This window comes from Lissotriton helveticus, chromosome 11 (genome assembly GCF_964261635.1).
Source record: "Lissotriton helveticus chromosome 11, aLisHel1.1, whole genome shotgun sequence".
Classification (NCBI taxonomy): Eukaryota; Metazoa; Chordata; class Amphibia; order Caudata; family Salamandridae; genus Lissotriton; species Lissotriton helveticus.
The window spans coordinates 1,145,054,331-1,145,073,493 of NC_136072.1; the positions used below are offsets into that span (position 1 = coordinate 1,145,054,331).

General features: G+C 48.7%; 1 protein-coding gene across 6 annotated transcripts in view; it reads left to right on the plus strand.

Annotated features, from left to right (window-relative positions):
* Positions 1-19,163, plus strand: part of GOLGA3 (golgin A3) — a 188,650-nt gene that overhangs the window by 50,997 nt on the left and 118,490 nt on the right. The gene's annotated exons all lie outside the window — the stretch shown is intronic.

A 19,163-nucleotide genomic window follows, 5' to 3' on the forward strand; every position in this document is an offset into this window, starting at 1 on the left:
ACCTAGCTGCCCAGAAACTAGAAAAAGAGATAAAGGAAAGAGAGAAAGCTAAACAGAAACTAGAAATGGAAACGCCAAGCCAGTGTCCGGTTAGAACCCCCTCCATGCTCTACCCTGATTTACCCTCGAAACAACGAGCCAATGAGGACCTGCTGTTAGGTCCTCCTATCATCTACATGCCCCCTCCATATGCCCCTTCTCAACCCTTGGCGCAGCACGCGCCACCCCCAGGTACAAACGAAGGTACCGCCACAGCGTCGGCCCCAATGGCCTCTGTGCCAGCCGAACCCCTTGTATTAAAACCCGCATCCACAACAACGATAGACGACCATGAGACTCGAGGGGCTGGCCCTGCAAGAACAAACAGACTAGACAAAGATGAGCGAGCGGGGATCGACAAAATAGCAAGGACACTGGTAGAAAGGAAGGAGGATGAAGAGTACATCACGGATGTGTTCAGCTCGTATACAGGGAGTCACAGACGACATTTTACCGTACGACTGTGTTATCATGTCTTGAATGCATACGAGGACCGATATCGAGACAAAGGTCCCGAGAGCCTAAGGACTCTGTACCGGAAGGTCGATATCGGGGATGAGGGCGAGTGTGATGTGTCGGACCTCCTTACGCGTACGCTTGAGGTTTTCCGCCACCTCACTGAACGAAAGCCGGGAGCTAAATCCGCAGCCTCTGTAGTGACCGAACCACCAACCGAGCAATCTAACACCATGATGCCGAGACGAGAGGCTGCCCCTTACTGGGTTCCTCCTCGGGGTACAGGGACTCACGATGATGCAAACAACCAAGATGCGAAGGGAAGGGTAGTGTACAACTGGGTCTACCAGCCATGGGACCGGCAAGAGATACTGACATTCCGGAAATCTCTACCCGACCTACGTAAAAACCCCACTGCCTTCTATACTGAATTGGGTACAGCCCTGGGCTCAACGATTATGACCCTGGCTGACATCGACTTGTTCTTCGGGTTATGTCTACCAGCTGATGTGTGGAAGCAAATCCGGAAAGTCGACCACCTTGAGCTGTTTGGACATACCTGGTCACAACTCGATGACCTGGACAAACAACGGGGACCAGGACAAAAGCCGTTGAAATCCATTCTAGACCTCCCAGATAAAATCGTAGAGAAATTAAAAACCCTAATCCCAGAAAAGAAAGTGGACTGGTCGATAGTAACAGCCTGTCGCCAAAAACCCCAGGAGGATGTATCGGAATACTTCTCCCGGTTTGAAACGGTGTTCTCCGATTACAGCGGCCAGGACATGACCACTGCAACCGGACACCATCTGTTTGTCCAGAATTATGTTAAGGGCCTATCATCGGAAATCTCCCAGAAACTACAGGCCAGCGAGAGTAGTTGGGCAGCCTCCAAACCTACAGCGATTCTCCAAATGGCCCAATATTATGAGCATCAGAAAAATGAAAACGATAGGGCGACAGAGAAAAAGAAGAAGGACTTAAAAGAGAGGGTGATGATTGCCAAACTGCAAGGGGTGACTATAGGACGAGACCAATACCGGGGAAACTACCAGACAAACGTCCCTAAGACTACATTTCCCCAGGACCGCACTCTGACTTCCTACAGTGGACGCACAGACCTTAGAGAAGACCAGTGCGCTTTCTGCAAAGGGACTGGCCATTGGAAATCCCAGTGCCCAGTTCTTCTGGAAATGATCAGAAACAAAGACCCCAGGGATGTAGCAAACGGACCGAGACCTAAGGGACAACAACGAGGGCCCCCAAATGACGCGACTAATGACAGATCAAGCAGACCAAATACGTTCGATCGACCCAGGCAGAACCAATATCAACAATCTGACTATGACGACACTCACACCTTCGCATAGGACAGCCAAGGGCGAGGGAGGGATCCAGTCGAGCTCTATGTTGACCAGCAGGGCCCTTATGTCCTGGGTACCAAGTCTCCATTTCTGGTAGACACTGGCGCAACACGTAGTGCGTTATCTAAACGACTGATTCCAAGGGCACCCTTGTCTGGCTCACTCATAACATCGACAGGTTTCGATGGAACGCCCTCCACCAACCCTTTGTCTGCCCCGATTCTCTTTGACGTAGGAAACAACACCACCGACACCACGTTCTTGCTTTCCTCCAATAGCCCTGACGCCATTATGGGACTTGACTTACTGAAACACTTCCGAGCGACGATCAGGTGTTCTCAAGATGGAGTTCGAGTGTTTCTTTACGACAACCCCGTTCTGCTTAGACATTGCTCTCCCCGACACATGTTTTCCATCACCGACGTTGACGCGTCCCTGCTTGACACTCTACCTCCGTATCTGTGGGCCAAAGCGGATTCGGACGTAGGGCGTATGTTAATTGACCCAGTGCACATTACTGTCCGACCAGACGCAACACTCCCAAAACTCCCACAATATCGGATATTGCCAGAGGGCGAGAAGGCATTGGTAATGATTATCCAGTCACTGATAGACGCAGGAGTGGTAGAGGAAGTGGTTAGCAACGTTTGCAACAGCCCTATCTTGCCCATTATCAAGAAGCAGGGAGAGGGAGATGAGAAAGCATACCGTTTTATCATCGACCTCCGAGAGATCAACAAAGTGGTGGTACCCCAGTACCCTGTGGTCTCAGACATCACCACCATCCTGACTTTGATTCCATCCACTGCCACCACCTTCTCCGTCATCGACCTCAAGAACGCATTCTTCTCCATCCCCATCCACCCAGACAGCCGATATCTCTTCGGCTTTACCCTAAAAGCCCGCTCATATAGGTTTTGCCGAGCGCCTCAAGGCTACACGGAAAGCCCTAGCATTTACAGCCAGGCCCTCAAAAGACAACTAGACCAAATCCAGTTACCCGACGGAGTGGTGTTGGTACAATATGTCGATGACATCCTTTTGGCAGCCGACACCACCCCTCTAGCGGTTACCGCCACCATTCAACTCTTGCACTTCCTTGCGGAAAATGGCCACAAGGTCTCCAAGAAGAAGTTGCAATACTGCCTACCCCAGGTCACTTACCTAGGCCACCTTTTGTCCAAAGATGGAAGAAAACTCACCCCTGATCGAATCCAAACCATTCTAGATACCCCTGTCCCTAAGACCCAGAAGCAGGTTCGCTCCCTATTAGGCCTCACCTCCTTCTGCCGACAATGGTTACCAAACTTCAGCCTCGTTGTAAAACCACTGCTTTCTCTGCTAAACAAAGACGTCCCTTTCCCACTCCCTTGGACCCCTGAGTGTCAAACTTCCTTCACAGAACTGCGAGATGCCCTTTGCTCAGCCCCTGTCCTAGGTACCCCTGATTACAAAAAGCCCTTCTCCCTTTACACTCACGAAAGGGAGGGGTGCGCTTTATCTGTCCTGACCCAGGCCATCGGCCCTAAGCAACGACCGTGCGCTTACTTCTCTGCCACTCTTGACCCTGTCGCCAGAGCCTTGCCTGCCTGCCTTCGAGCTGTAGCTGCTGCTGCAATCTCTATCCGACAGAGTGAGGGGATTGTACTCTCGAATTCCCTCACGGTACTGGTACCCCATGCAGTCGACACCCTCCTGAACCAAACCAAGACGCAACATCTGACGAGTGCACGACTGACTGGATACGAACTGACCTTGCTTGCCCCCCATATCACCCTGAAAAGATGCACCACACTGAACCCAGCAACTCTGTTACCCTTGCCAGAGAACGATCCCAATGTGCACCCCGTACATGACTGCGTGACTCTCACGGACGAACAGACCAGGAGTAGGGTCGATCTCAGAGACACTGCTTTCCCTGACCCCGACGGGGAGCTGTGGGTGGACGGTTCTTGCATCAAACTCTCCGATGGTACCACTTCCGCTGCCTATGCAGTCACCACGGCTCGAACTGTAGTAGAAACAGCCCGCATCGCCCAGCGATCTGCCCAGGCAGCGGAACTGATTGCTTTGACACGAGCCTGCATCCTGGCAACAGGAACCACAGCGAACATTTACACCGACAGCCAGTATGCCTTCGGGGTGGTTCACCATTTTGGGCTCCTCTGGAGGGAGAGAGGATTCTTGACCTCACACGGCACACCCATTTTGCACGGGGATCTAGTCTCCGCCTTAATCGAAGCTGTCCTCCTCCCCAACAAACTTGCCGTTATCAAATGCCAGGCACACAAGAAAGTGACAGACAGACATTGGACAGGGAAATGCACTAGCCGACATCACCGCCCGAACGACAGCTGAAAACAGAACGACAACACGTATGTACGTGACCAGGTCACAAGCAGAAAACTGGACTGACGCCAAGGACACAATTAGAGACATACAAACGGCTAGCACACAACACGAATTGACTGAATGGACACGGGTGGGATTGAAAGACGATGAAGGCTGCTGGCGGACAAAAGACACGAACAGATGGTTGCTACCTGATTCGTACTTGATTCCCATATTGACCATGGCACACTCCCCTGCCCACATAGGATCAGCCCCCATGATCGAACTTGTCTCCAGGGTTTGGCACAATGACAAGATCCCAGATTCCGCCAAACGCCTGGTCCAACAATGCTTAATATGCCTGCAACACAACCCCGGGAAAGGAACTGTAGTACCCCGGGGGGGATTTGGGGTCCCAAACCACCCATTTGAAGTCCTGCAGATGGACTACATCCAGCTAGACAGATGCCAAGGCCTGAAATATGTACTCGTCGTGGTGTGCGCATTTAGCAAGTGGGTGGAAGCATATCCAACCCGTGACAACACCGCTATGGCCACTGCAAAGGTTCTGTTAAAGGAGTTTTTCCCCCGTTATGTCCTCTGTCGTGTTTTATGGAGTGATAATGGCCCCCACTTTGTAGCCAAAGTTATCCAGCTCATCCTAAATGGGCTGGGTATTAAACAGAAATTCCACGCAGTCTTCCACCCTCAATCTGCTGGGCTTGTCGAACGACACAACGCCACACTAAAGCTTAAACTGGCCAAAATAGTGGCTACCACGGGCCTGAAATGGCCAGACGCCCTCCCATTGGCATTGCTATCGATGCGCTCTACCCCCACCCGACATCACTTAACCCCTTATGAAGTTGTCTTCGGTCGACCCATGAGCGTCTGGTCTGCCCCGAAACCAACTTCCATTCATGACGTTCCGGACGTCCTAATGTCTGATTATCTGTACAAATTGACTGAAACTTTGTCTGTCCTTCATCAGCAGGTGCAGCAGGCCATCCCCGATGCTTCCAGGGGTCCGGGTCACGCCATCCAGCCGGGGGACTTCGTGCTGATCCGAAATTTTCAGCGGTCAAAGAGTTTGGAACCCCGGTGGACGGGCCCCTGGCAAGTGCTGATCACCACCCGGACCGCACTTCGAGTGGAGGGGAAGAAACACTGGCTGCACGCTCATCACTGCAAAAAGGTCTCTCCAGCCCTGGCCACGACAGACACCGTCAACACCCAAGAAGAGCTCCTGAACCAGGACCGACCATCGTTGAACTGCTATCCTGATACTGAGACACTTGAACTTTCAAAACATCCTGACCCCACTGTGCCATCTCGAGAAGGGTATTTCCTGCGTCGAAAGGAGGGAGTTTCGGCTAAGTAGGCCACGGACTAGGTTAAAGGATCTCAGAACGGTGACCCAAACTACCAAGGGTTACCTGGAGAGAAGCTAAAACTAAGTCTGTGGTCCTGCCCACTACCGAGCACCTTGAAAACGAAGATGATGGAAGCGCCAGATAAGAAGATGATGGAAGCGCCAAACAAGAAGCCGACGGGGACAGCAGGAAATACCCACTACAGAAATCCGAGAACAGACAGACTCCATAGCTCAAAGACAATTGTACTCTTCATCACAATCCTCTTCTGTTTTCTCCTCATGACCACGCTCTGGATTTTGGAAGAACATGCACCTGCTCACGAAACATTCCTAACCACTGCTCAGCCTACCACCATGAAGGAACATTATCTAATCCCGCTCTCTCCTCAACTAAGAGAGAGGCGAAAGGAGTTTTGGAACAACTCTTTCGTGCAGCTACTTCACCAGCACAATCTTGCCACCAATACCACCAACTGCTGGATCTGTGGGTTGCTACCCCATGCCACTGGACATTCAATACCATTCATCCCTTCACCCTTCTCTGTCCACGGCTCCTGCCTTGCTTGGCTGATCCTCCTGCAAGAGAGCTATACGGGCAATGCCACCTCCAGCAGAACTGCAGCACACTCTTCTCACGGGGCCGGGCGAAACAAGACAAAGACACACTTCTGCCCGCTGACCCCCAGCGACTCGATCCAAATGGACATCCCGGCTAAAGAACGAATCGAAATGCAGGTGTTCAACAATCCAACCAGACCCACCTTCTCCTATCTGCGGAAACGAACGGCTGCCACTCTGACTGTGGCCCTGTCGGTCATCAACGTCACAGGCCACATGTGTGTAGAAGGACTTGGGACACAGCTGGTGGGTCGCAGCGCTTGCCGCTTTACCAGAACTTTGGATTCCACGGATCCACCTTCCTTTGTGTCATCCCCAAACATGTATTTCATCTGCGGCACGAAGGCCTACACCTGGCTCCCCAAAGGCTGGGGGGGTACTTGCTACATCTCCTTCGTCCTTCCTCCGACTTATGTAGCCCCAGCGAACCACCACAGGCAAAAACGAGCCAAAGACATTGAACAAGCCGACTCGACAGGGGCGCAGTTCCTCGATGCTATGAAAGGACTCGTCCCCCTCTGGGGCCCGATGGCAAACAGCCGTGCCATCCGACATTTGACTCAGGCAGTCGAGACGACCATGAACATCACAGCGGGCATCTTTGCCAACAACACTGCCGAGCTCCAAGCGGTCCGTTTGGTGGCTCTTCAGAACCGCCTCGTTCTAGATGTGGTTCTGGCGGACCGTGGAGGAGCATGCCGCATTATTGGGTCCAGCTGTTGCACATACATACCGGACAACTCGCCCTCAGTGTACAAAGCCATCGAACATCTTCACAGACTCTCTTCGGAAGTTCACCAAGAGCAAGGAGAATGGTCGCTTGGTGGTTGGTTCTGGGACACCGTCAAAAGCTGGGGCTGGAGACTGCTCACCATTATCATGATTCCCGTAGTTGTAATATGTGGCCTATGCTTAGGAATTCAATGTCTGCCACCTATATGTTCTCTATGTGCGAGTTGCATTTTTCCCAAAACTGTGGACATTGGAAGCGAACATATGAGAGCATTGTATGATACCGAAGTTAGAAATTTGATGAAAATTGACATTGAGTAAAGCAAGGTGGCTAGATATGTTGAAATGGGGGGACTGTTGAAAGCTGGACTGAGACCGTCAACATTATCGGCGCCCTCTTGCTCTCCTTAACCTTTTTGTGCGTGTAAAACAGCCGCCATTTTGAACACCATGGCTTCCCTGCTCCCGCCGAGAGCCAGCGCGCCTCTCTCCCCCTCCTAGCTTCGCCGGCATCCCCCGCATACTGACAACCCCCCTGCCTGCACCTGCCGCGAATCATAAAACCCCTCTTCAGCGCTGCTCTGCCCCAGGCCCTCGTCCTGTTCCCAGCGCGACACCTCCCTTCTTCCCATTTATGATCCCCGGCCCTTTGATGCAAACCCCCTTTTCCCCGTGTGCCCGTTCGTCTTCCTCGTTCCCAGGCCGACACCCAGCTCTGCCGATACTGTTCCCTGCCCCTCCCCGTACAATAGAAAGTTTCCCCCCAGCAAGGGATCCCCGGGTTGATCAAAGCCCCCCGCCCTACGAGATCCGATCGAACCCCACACACTCCGTGAATCGGCGGAATATCCAGCTGCGCGATGATCATCACCTGTTGTGAACGGGGCGGGGACTTCCACTGTAACCTTGCGTGGGAACGGGCTGGGAAGGGGGGATTCTGAGGATGTCTTTCCGTACATCAAAGTATCGACGAGAATGTGTTACATGCAATAAAGAGATAAACTTGTGTATAAGAGGCCAGGCCTCAGGGATGCAGTTAGAGCACCTCAGAACGATACCTTCTGCCCGTTTTGTTGTGTTCTCCTCCGGAGAGAATAAAAACCTTGTTTCCTGCCTTCCAGTCTCCAGCGCCTGCCTCTTCAATAGTTTAACTTCTTTGTGGGTTCAAGAGGACGACACCGCCGGGCAATACTTAAGGATCTTATATTCTGGTTGGTAGTGCCACCCTTTTTTTTCCACACTTATTGGTGTGAGAGCTGCCGGGCCTTCACTATTATAACAAGCATTGGCAAAAGCAAACATTGTTTTTGGGCTCAACATGCACCCAACGCCACAGTAGTTACTGGCCATGAACAAAACTACTGTGGTTGCCGATAGGCTCCTTGTGAAAGAGGAGAATGCTTGTCACTCACAGTGAAGCCAGCCGATACAGAGAGAGACAGAATTTTAATAAACACAAATGTCATGGTCAACGCCAGACCAAATTAGGGGATCAATTATTAAAGAAAGTCTCAAATATGCACCCATGGTATATGTCCTTGCATTAAGTGCAGCTACACGGCTTTTGTGAATTCCCAAGAATTTACAGAAGTAGTACTAGAAATTGTACGCCTAGAAAATATTTGTGAACTGCATTTTAGCATGAGCAAAAATGCATGTGTAGATTTGCTCATGCTAAAATCTGAGTGTTTGCAAGTTCACTTTCCCTCCAACCACTTTTTTCCCCAACTCTGGAAGAAGGTTTACATCTGCCATTGTCAGGAGTAAATTTCCATCATTTCTCCGTATGGGAAAAGATTAGAGAAGAGTTGTCGAAAACCCTTAAAACATGCACAAATGAAGGAAGGGAGAGAGTAGGTTGTCAGGGATTGGGGACACACCAGCCTATGGAACGCTGTAGTAACACCAACAGGTACCGAGCAGGTGTGAGTGGGTTCCACCCCCCCAAAGCATAGACATGTTCTGGTTTAACTTTCGCCCACGTTGGGCAATAATGTTCGGACCTCGGCTTTCTACACTTGGGGACCTTAAAGTTAAGGGGTTGAACGTTTTGAAGGCACTTGGGTCATTACTTATCCTGCATGTAATCATTCTGGTACACAACCTGTTGAAACCACCTACCATGGACCACAATGGGGACTCCCAACACCTACAAAATGTGTACCTGGAACGTACGAGGTATGGGGTCCATCCACAAGAGACATAGACTTTTGGCACAACTTAATCGGAGAAAAGTCATGGTTGCTTGCCTCCAAGAAACTCACCTAAACAGCGCAGAGAGTGTGAAACTGCTTAAGAAATGGAAAGGACAATTGTTTGCTACTGCTTATTCTGTGTTCTCAAGAGGGGCGGCTATATGGCTCAGGAACTCAGTTCCCTTTAAGCTTGTGGAAAAGAGGCTGGGCGCTGAGGGTAGATACGTATTCATTCGTGGGATGCTAGATGGTTCCCCTGTTGTGATTGGCAGTGTCTATGCGCCGAATTCGGGCCAATCAGACTTCTTAACTACTGTAAGCAGAGTGTTGGCAGACTGGGCTGACCATTGGATTATAGGTGGGGATTTTAATGCAGTTTTAGATATATCGCTAGACAGATCGCACCCACTACTTCAGGCTACTGAGAGTAGGAGGCAGGCAGACGCGCTTGCGCAGTGGGCGGAGGGCTGGAATTTGGCCGACACATGACGATATAAACACTTGCTAAATAGAGAATACACCTTCTACTCCCCGCCCCATAGACTACACACCAGGATAGACCGCGTCTTCTGTGCTAAACCATTGCTAGAGGCGGTGACCATAGCGGAACATATGGGTAAGACTTTCTCTGACCACAACCCAGTAGAAGTCACATTGCAATGGGGCAGGGTCCCGACACCTATACCAACGTTGCGCCTCACCACGGAATTGTTGGAGGACACTGTATTTAAGGCATCGCTTACAGACGCAATAACTAATTATTTTCACACAAACACTGGCACGGCTAGCTCCCGACAGGTGGAATGGGACGCCTTTAAGGTGTACATCAGGGGGGAGGCGATGAGCACACGGGTAGGCATGCGACTTAATGTTCTGGCGAGACTCCGGGAGGTGGAGGGATGGCTGGCTATGCTGGAAAGTGAGGCTGCGGGCACGAACTTGCCCTTCACACCGCTGCAGGAGGCGCGTATACAGCACGCTGAGCTATTAGAGGAACTGCGAGTGCTGGATTATAGGGAGTACACAGGTAGGCAGCACGCGCAAGCCGAGAGATCGGGTCCCTTGCTGGCCCGTATAGTGCGTGATGATCCAGTTCACTTGCCCGTACTAGAAGTTACTGGTCCGGGAGGGTCGTCAGCCACGACACAATTAGACATTAATATTGCCTTTAGGGACTATTACGAGACACTCTACGGCCCACACCGACAACTGTCAGAGACGGCGTTTGAGGAGTTTATGTCAGAACTCGAATTTCCGCGACTTGGGGACCAGCAGAGGGAGGATCTGGCGTGCCCTATCACAGTCGCGGAGATAAGCCTGGCCATAGGCGCGCTCCCGCGAAACAAAACCCCTGGGACGGATGGCCTTCCGGCCGAGTTCTACGGGGCCTATACTGACCTGCTTGCCCCGCGATTACATATAGAACACGGGGACTGCCACAATCGGCCCTGATAGCACTGATAGTGTCACTCCTGAAACCGGGTAGGGACGGTTTACACCTAGCTAACTACAGACCTCTGTCTTTACTGAATACAGATTTTAAAATTCTGAGTAAGATACTTGCAATGCGACTGGCTCAATATATTCCGCGGTTAATACACCCCGACCAGTGCGGCTTCGTGCCTGGCAGGAGTACGGCTATGAACCTGCGGAGGCTCAGCCAGCTCATGCTCTGTGAACGCGCGTCACTGGGAACGGAGGGCTGTGTTTCTTTAGACCTGAAGCAGGCATTTGACTCCCTGAGATGGGATTTCATGTTTGCAACGTTCGCAAAGTTTGGGATACCGCCCGAGTTTGTTGCCTGGGTGCAGTTGTTATATACCCGCCCGACAGCCCGGGTTCGCACGAATAGATGCATTTAGGCAAACCTGGACATAGCGAAGGGGACCAGACAGGGCTGCCCACTATCCCAGTTATTGTTTATACTAGCTCTAGAGCCATTACGTTGCAAGCTTCACAGCTCGGCACGCCACAGGGGCTTAAGGAGAGCCGAAACAGTCCATGTGGTGTCGGCTTATGCAGACGACATTATCCTATACTTGCAAGACTTGAGGGGCGGACTAGACCCCATCCCCGAAATTTTTGAGAACTTCCGTGCACTGTCGGGCCTCACCATTAGCGAGCCTAAGTCCTACGGGTTCTGCTTCAACACTTCCGGTGTCGCTGCCCTTCGCACCGCACACTTTCCAGGTCGCGGAGACGACCTTCCGATACCTGGGCTTACAGAAATACAGAGACGCGAAGGATATGATCGATGGCAATCTAGGAAGAGCATCCATAAAGCTAAAATTGCAGGTACAATTCTGGACCACATTACCGTTATCGGTGGCGGGCAGGGTGGCCATCTCTAAGATGGCTGTCCTACCCAGGCTGATTTACTACTTCACGGGCCTGTCCTTCATGGTCCCGGCCTCTATGTTTAAGATGTTGAATACCACGCTGACGGAACTGGTGTGGGGGTCGGGGCGACGTCGCATTAGCCTGGCTAAACTGCAGCTTCCCACTACGGCGGGCGGCATGGGGGTCCCGGACTTGCAGGCATACAGCTATGCTTGTCAACTGCAGTGGCTTGCCTACTGGTTGGCGGGACGCAACTTACATGAGATAGGCATGTCAGACGCAGACTGGTCGAGAGGGACCATCCACACCCTGTTATTACCAAAGGCGGAGATTCCTAAATCGACGCCTCCCCTGCTTAGACTCGTGATCAATTGTTGGAGGAGAGCGGTGAAGTACACGTCCGCTGCGTCTACTTATGCTCCCACGATACCACTATTGGGGATCCCGGTGGGGACCGGCCTGCTTTCAAATCAGATACTCAATACTTGGCATGATGCAGGGGTGACACAAGTGGGGGATCTATTTGCAGATGGCAAGATTATGGCTTTTGAGGACTTCCGCGACACACATCATACCCCGGGAGGACTGTTTCTCTTACACGCCGCGGTACGTCGTTACATAGCACAGACATGGGCACCAGACGGGACAGAACCACCCACGAACCCGCTACTCACGATGCAGTACCTCATGGGGACGGGCAGTCACCTGACTAAATGGATAACGACTGGTATAAGAACGGGGAGAGCGGCCTCGCTACAGTCCTTGCTCGACAAATGGGAAGGAGACGTAGGGAGGACGCTTAGAGACAAAGAGTGGGAACGAATCCTTAAGTTCCCGAAGAAAGTGTTGAGGAACCCGAAGTTTAAATTCATTCAACTTATGATTCTGCACAGGGCATACCTCACGCCCCACCGCTTACACACAATGTTCCCTAGCACACCTGACACATGCCCCCGCTGCGGCGCAGATGATGCGCGATTGCTCCACATGATCTGGGATTGCCCGAAGCTCGGGTACTATTGGAAGACGGTACATGAGGCTCTACTCAAACTGGCTCCTTCCAAACCTTACGCCACCATAGAATACTCCATACTAGGGCTGGGTCCTACAGAACGGAAAAAAAGTGTAGCTATGCGATTTACTGATATAGCCCTACTACTTGCCAAACGTACCACAACAATGAGATGGAAGTCGGCCAGGCCGCCAGATCCAGAGATATGGAGAGCAGAGGTACTGCACTGGGGAAAGGCGGAAGGTACGACATTGCAGCGAGAGGAGCGTAGGGGCCTCAGGAAGACTCTAACGTCATTAGATTGGCATACTACACTGGGGGCCTTTGAGATTGGAGACGACACTGCATCCAACTCACCCAACTTGTCAACCACTGATGTATGAGGGACAGAATGAGTTGCATGGAGTACCTGGAGTCTCTCCTATACTTGGTGCAAACCCATGCACCGTGGAGAAAGAGTAGTTCTAGGTGCAATAATTAGAAATCACACATATGTATCATATTGTATGTAGTCCTCTACAGGTCCAGGTTTCTGTTTGGTTAATAATTGTGAACTAACTACGCTAGGTTGGTCAGTGCCATGAGCGGCAGAAGTGATTAACCGTGAGTGCCAGGGGGAGAGGGTAAGGGTGGGACGCGTATATATAGTAACAGTTGGGATATAAAAAATGGAAATGTATGCTTACCAATTCACTGTATCTAATATGCACGACCTAGGATTTATGAAACATATCCTTGTAATGGAATTGATATATGTGTTCATACTTTTACTGCCAATAAAAAGATTTTTTTAAAAACCAAACAATTATCCTGAAAAAAAAAAAAAAAAAAAAGCACGTTAGTAGGTTTGCACAGACTCTAAAGGGCATTCTAACCCTGGAACTATTGCTTACCGCTACCTTCAGCCCCAATATGTAGCTCTGTAGAAACGTGGCAACATAAGGGGATTGCAAATATTCAAACACTACTATGGTATGAGCCCTGGCAAAATCAGAGATGCTGTGTCAGAGCTCTTATATACTGAGATTGCAGCCATAATTTTTCGCTGCACTACATAACACCAAAGGGAAAAGTGGATTTTGTTACAAGGTAAACTGCCCCATGGACCAGTAGATATTTTATTAAATTCAACACCCCTAACCGTGGACAATGACATAAGCCAATAAAAAATGTGGGCGGAGAGTAGGCGGAGCTTCAAGCCCCGACCTCAATAGAGCATGCCTCGTAGAGTAGCGCATGCGCTACCCAGGCTCAACCTAAAATAAAATAAAACAAGCATTTACAATGCAATGGTTTCGCCTTTGGAAAAGTTAGAGCTATTGCCATTGTAAATGACAAATTTTGTATTTATGTGTTGGTTTTGAAAACAGATAAATCAAGCATTGAAAATGCAATAGGTCTCGCCTTTGACTAAGTTAAAGCCATTTGCTTTGCTAATGGTATTCTATAGCAAAGCAAATGGATTTAACTTAATGAAAGGCGAGACCTATTGCATTTTTAATGGTTTTTGTTGTACCTAAAAACACTCCTTGACTTCATAAACGTTGGATGTCGACATGTTTTAATCATCACAAACACACTGAACATGACCACTGTTCTTAGGTCAGTTCACACTTGTTTCAGAAAATGATGAGGCTGCCAACTTTTGACATCTCCAAAACATGAACTGCACCATGCTTCTGCAACATGCTTCCTCATAGCGTTGAACTGAACCATGCTTCTGCAACATGCTTCCTCATAGAGTTAAAAATAGAAAAGTCATACTGGCGTGTGCGGAAGCCTTTCATTTAAACATCAATACTTATGTTGTCTTTCAATACAACAATCTCCCAGTGCCTACCAAAAATGAATGTGTCATTCTGTAACGTAACTGGTGCTCATGTAAAGCGCTCCGAATTCGCGCTATATGAATCTGCAAAAAGGAAAGGCAGTGACCGCAGTAGATACCTAAGTGAGTGGGACTACTATGCATGGAATGACAAAGTCTCTGCAGTGAAAGAATGACTGTGAGTGGCACTGAATAAGCAGTGGGGGTACTTTACCTTGAAGGCGCCTCGCTTGGCTTTGCAGATGGCAGTGCGCAGACCCTGCACCACTACAATGTCCTCGGGACTGTCCCTGTGATGAAGAGCTGAGCAGGGCGCAGCCGGCAGCGAGCTCGTGCGGGTTCCAAGCGAACCCTGGGCCCCTGGAAGGACGTGCCCGAATACCACTCTGAGTCGCTGCATCTTGCTCTTGCCTTCGTCTCCTCTCCCTAACAGGTGCTCCGACACTGGCTGGTACCCTTCTTATGCAACACCACAAGTGTACTCTGCACCCATCGCGCAACCACTGGACCAAAGGGCAGGCAGGAAGCTTGCCATAGACCAGGAAGAAGGACTAGGTCAAAAGTAAGCAAGAGAGAGAACCAGTAAAAACAAAGGAAGGACGCGGCCGCAGAAATAGTTGTAATGCTAACCCTTCGTTTAGATAAGGAAGTGAACGAGGGAGGAAGCAAGGAACCAAATGCTGCTGAATGCTAGCGGTGGAACTCGTCTCATTTCTTAAAGAGTCTACAAGAAATTAGCTGGAGGCGGCTGTGCGTGTCAAGTTGCCTATGTGTGACATTTTCTTGTTTTGATTTTTTTTTCTTTTTGCAGATTTACATAGCGCAAACTCTAGCTACCCGCCAAAAAAGCGCTTCGATGCCGAAATTACAATACAATACAATACACGGATAAACTCATTACACAAGAATAGATTAATTTGTGGTAAGCACGGGGAAATTAAGCCCAGATCGCAGGATTGTGAGCCGACGCCGAGGATCGCACCCGGGTCCCCAGCTCCAAAGTCGGCAGCTCTAGCCGGTGTTGACCGATGACCTATAAATGCCTTCCGTCACCGCGTGACACTACACAGTGACTTGAAATGATTCTACTAATATGAGATAAATATCGGAAATTATCTAGTTTATTAAATGTAACAGTCTAGAAGGAGAGGATGTGGGGTAACGGCTAGAGCTGCCTACTTTGGAGCTCGAAGAGCAGGTTCAAGTATCGGCTTTTGCATGTAGTACGCCAGACCAGTATTAGTGTTCAGCTGCCACAGGTCCTGCCTCGAAGCTTCTTTTTTATTCCAGAATGTTCCTAGGTCACAGTTGCAACCATAAGGACCAGACCGGAAAGGACGTCTCAGAAAACACTCCTCCCTGGGGTTGACAGAGTGGGGGAAGCCCACCAACACAAAACATAACGTTCCTCCTTAACCCACAAATGATATAAACCAAGGAGAACAAGAAAGAAACAAAAAGAAAAACAAGTCAGGTCCCGGGCCGGCCAGCCAATCACAGCGCGGCCCGGGAATGACATCATGGGGGTGTCCCGGGCCGGCAGCCAATGGCAGCACGGCCCAGGGCAAAGGGGCGGGACTTAAAAAAAGACAGAGAAACGCCCCCCAATCGCGTTTTCACGAGAAAGCGGGATTGACAGCCTCTGTCTCCCAATGGCTAGCCTCCATTTATGGAGCTAGCCAATGGGAGACAGAGGCGGAACGAAAGTCCATATGTAGGATCATGAGGTTTCGCCGTGGGCGGAGCAACTGCTATGCAGTTGCAACGCCCAGGGCGAAACCTAAAAAGAAACGATGCATCGTGCCACATGCGCAAACATGTGTGGTAAAACAGGCGCACACATATATTCTCATGCTAGGCCACCAAAGTGCCATGGTACATCCATCTGTATGCATAAACATAATTACCCTGTTTTATCAATCTGTTTTATTATCTTACCCCATGTTGCAAAGCATTGGCTGAAAGCATTACATTTTGCCGATGCTGCAGAGCATCAACAAAAAACATTGGCAAAGCCAATATGCCAAAACAATATCTGTTGGCTTTGCCAGCCTTTGTCCGTGTTCCCTTTCACCTAGGAGCCACCCTTTGTAATGTTGTCTAGTTCGAGTAACTGCTGGTCTATGGTTCAGTTTCACTTCAAGTTACCTTGCCTGATTAATGTTACATTGTTGAGTGTTATGAGTTGCAAGGGCAAGTGAATTGGACTGATGAGCTGGGTTCAGTGTTCAGCTATTGCTGAGTCCCTAGGATGTGCCTTGCACCTTCTGTTAGCAATATTTAATCTGTGTGGAGAGCATGGCAAGAAATGCCCATCCAAGGCATATAAATATGAATCTAATAGAATACACGGTATTCCAAAGACATAATGTCTGTCATTTTATTGCGATACTTGCCCTGTTTTTACTCTTTTTGTGGACCGTACCTCTTTAGGCTATATGTTCAGTTTGGAGCTTAGCGGGCCTTATACAATGGATGTGTGCATTGAGCTAGTGATGTCAGCTCAGCTTCAGGTATGCAAGTCTTTCGCTGTCACAGTAAAATACATCTCCATTGACAATATTGACTGTCCTTTTTGGTAGAGCTGATGTAGGTGCCAAAGGTTCAGTGACCAAGAAAGCTGAATTAGTCTCCAAGCCAAAACAGGTGGCTTCAGGAAGCATGGACTACTACAGACTTCACTGAAGCTTGCACTGTTACAGATTCAATCACCAGCTATCTTTCTAGGAGTAGGCAGTGGGTATTTACACTTCTGTCCTAATTAAACCTGATAAATTAACATTCATTCAATTTTATACAATAGGAAAAGGCACACTGTTCTAGTAGTGATGAGCAATATTATATTGTGTTTTAGGTAAGACTGAAATTGGTGGTCTTTGGTTATTTTGCACCCGCCAGTGAGTCCGAATTATAAATATTCCCGCTTGGCTCCTGTCTAGGCCTTAACTGAGTTTTTACCAGTCAGCGGGATTTACTAGACTAGCGATGGGTCTCCTGTACATCTGTTGCCTAGCTGTACATATATTGTATGTAAGTTGAGAAATTTAGTGCCAGATGCACTAAGAATTCATTCTGTAAAAGTGGTAAAAAATTGTGCACCAACTCAACTAAATCGATTCTGATTTTGCGAACCAACCTATGTACTAAAAGGTCAACTTGCAAAATCAACATCTGTAGTGAGTCGTAATCCGACCTACCACATTAATATTTCAGAGATACGTTGCAAATTGCGACCCAGTACGATTGACTACAATCAGAGGGATGATGGCATTGTGGGTTCTGCAGACCACCATGTCTTTGTTTGCTTTTGAATGAAATAATCTTTAATTTTTTTTTTTAAATAAAATGTAACTTATTTTCCTAAAAAGAAAAAGGGATACATTTGAAATTTTTGTTAACGTTTTTCGAACATTTGTTTTATGAGTTGGCAGTGGTCCGGTCTCATGACCATTGGCTACTGATTAAAAATGTTTTTTATAAACATTCATGAAGGAGCCCCTTTGAGTCCCCTTCCTCTTAGCAAAAGGGTTCCTACTGCCTTTTAGCAGCTGATAAAATATTAATGTTTTACAAGCGTATTTTAGTCACAAAACCTTAATATATCCTATAGTGAATTGCTTACAATTAGGAAAGGATGCCTTAAACATGGCCCTTCCAAATATTGATTTTGGCATGAAGTCACAAACTCAAATTGCAATATGCTAACATGTTATCATATTAAAGTTTGGTTTATTTTGTATGCAATAGGAGGCTGTTTTGCAACGGATCGAAACTGGGCGTCAGATTGTGCAAAGTTGACCCTTTGACCACAAAATAACGTTTTAGATCTGTACCTCAGCACTTTGTTAGCACAAACTGCTGGGTTTGTTTAATTTGATTTTTATTTGTAAACCATTTAAGAAAGCCTGTTTTGTTGTCTGAAGTCATCAGGTGACACATGCCGACGTATTGGAGATGACTTTCTTTACTGTACAATCTTCAGTTTTATTAAAGGAAATACTACAATTATTAACATGTTTAATTTTGTTTATCCGCTTGCAGAGCCTTGTTAGCAACAATTCTCTTATAGATGAATAACTGTGCAGATAACTGAGACCTAAATTGATGAAATACAAAGAAGGGCAGAAGGGCTTTGGTAGTATTGGACTGAGCCTTTGACTTCCATGTCTGCAGACTGTCAAGAAGCTACTGATGGGAGTTGGGTGTCAGCCCAATTCGTTGTTTGTAACTCCCGTGCCCTGCTCACAGCCACCCATAGCGCTGTGCAGTTGACGCAGCCATCGGCCTCACGCGGTGTTTCCTCTTCCTTGTGTGGTGCTGTTGTTTGGTCACTTTTATGGCAATGAGCAGATCTCTCTGATTGTCTCGACCATAAAGCCAGGCATGCAGTCGTGAACCGTATGTTCAGGAAGTGTAAATAGTGGCTGAAAAGTTAAAAAATTAAAACTGTGGCACATTTTGAGTTTGACGGACATCTTTCGATGAAGAATGGCTAACCATCCTCCTGAACAGCAGTTCAGGGCCTGGCCCAGAAATCCTGTTTGCTGTAGTAACTGAAGAGGCTGTTCCTGTATTGTGCATTGTCTAAGTACCAACTGCAGAGTGTGTGCTGGTGAATGTTGGATGTCCAGGCTCTGGCAGATTTGGTGGTGGGAAGGTGGCTTCTTGTATATTCTTAGGTCGATTGGAACTGGTTTCATCAGAATGACTATATAATTTAAAAAATTTAATTTAATTGCGGGTTTCTAACTTGCTAGAATCGACTCCCGAAGGAGTATCTCTGTGCTATAGACCGCTGGGGAACCCGTCCTGGCTTTCCCTGTGAGATGGCCCCTACTGGGTATCTCCAAGGTGAAACCAGGCATCCACGGCG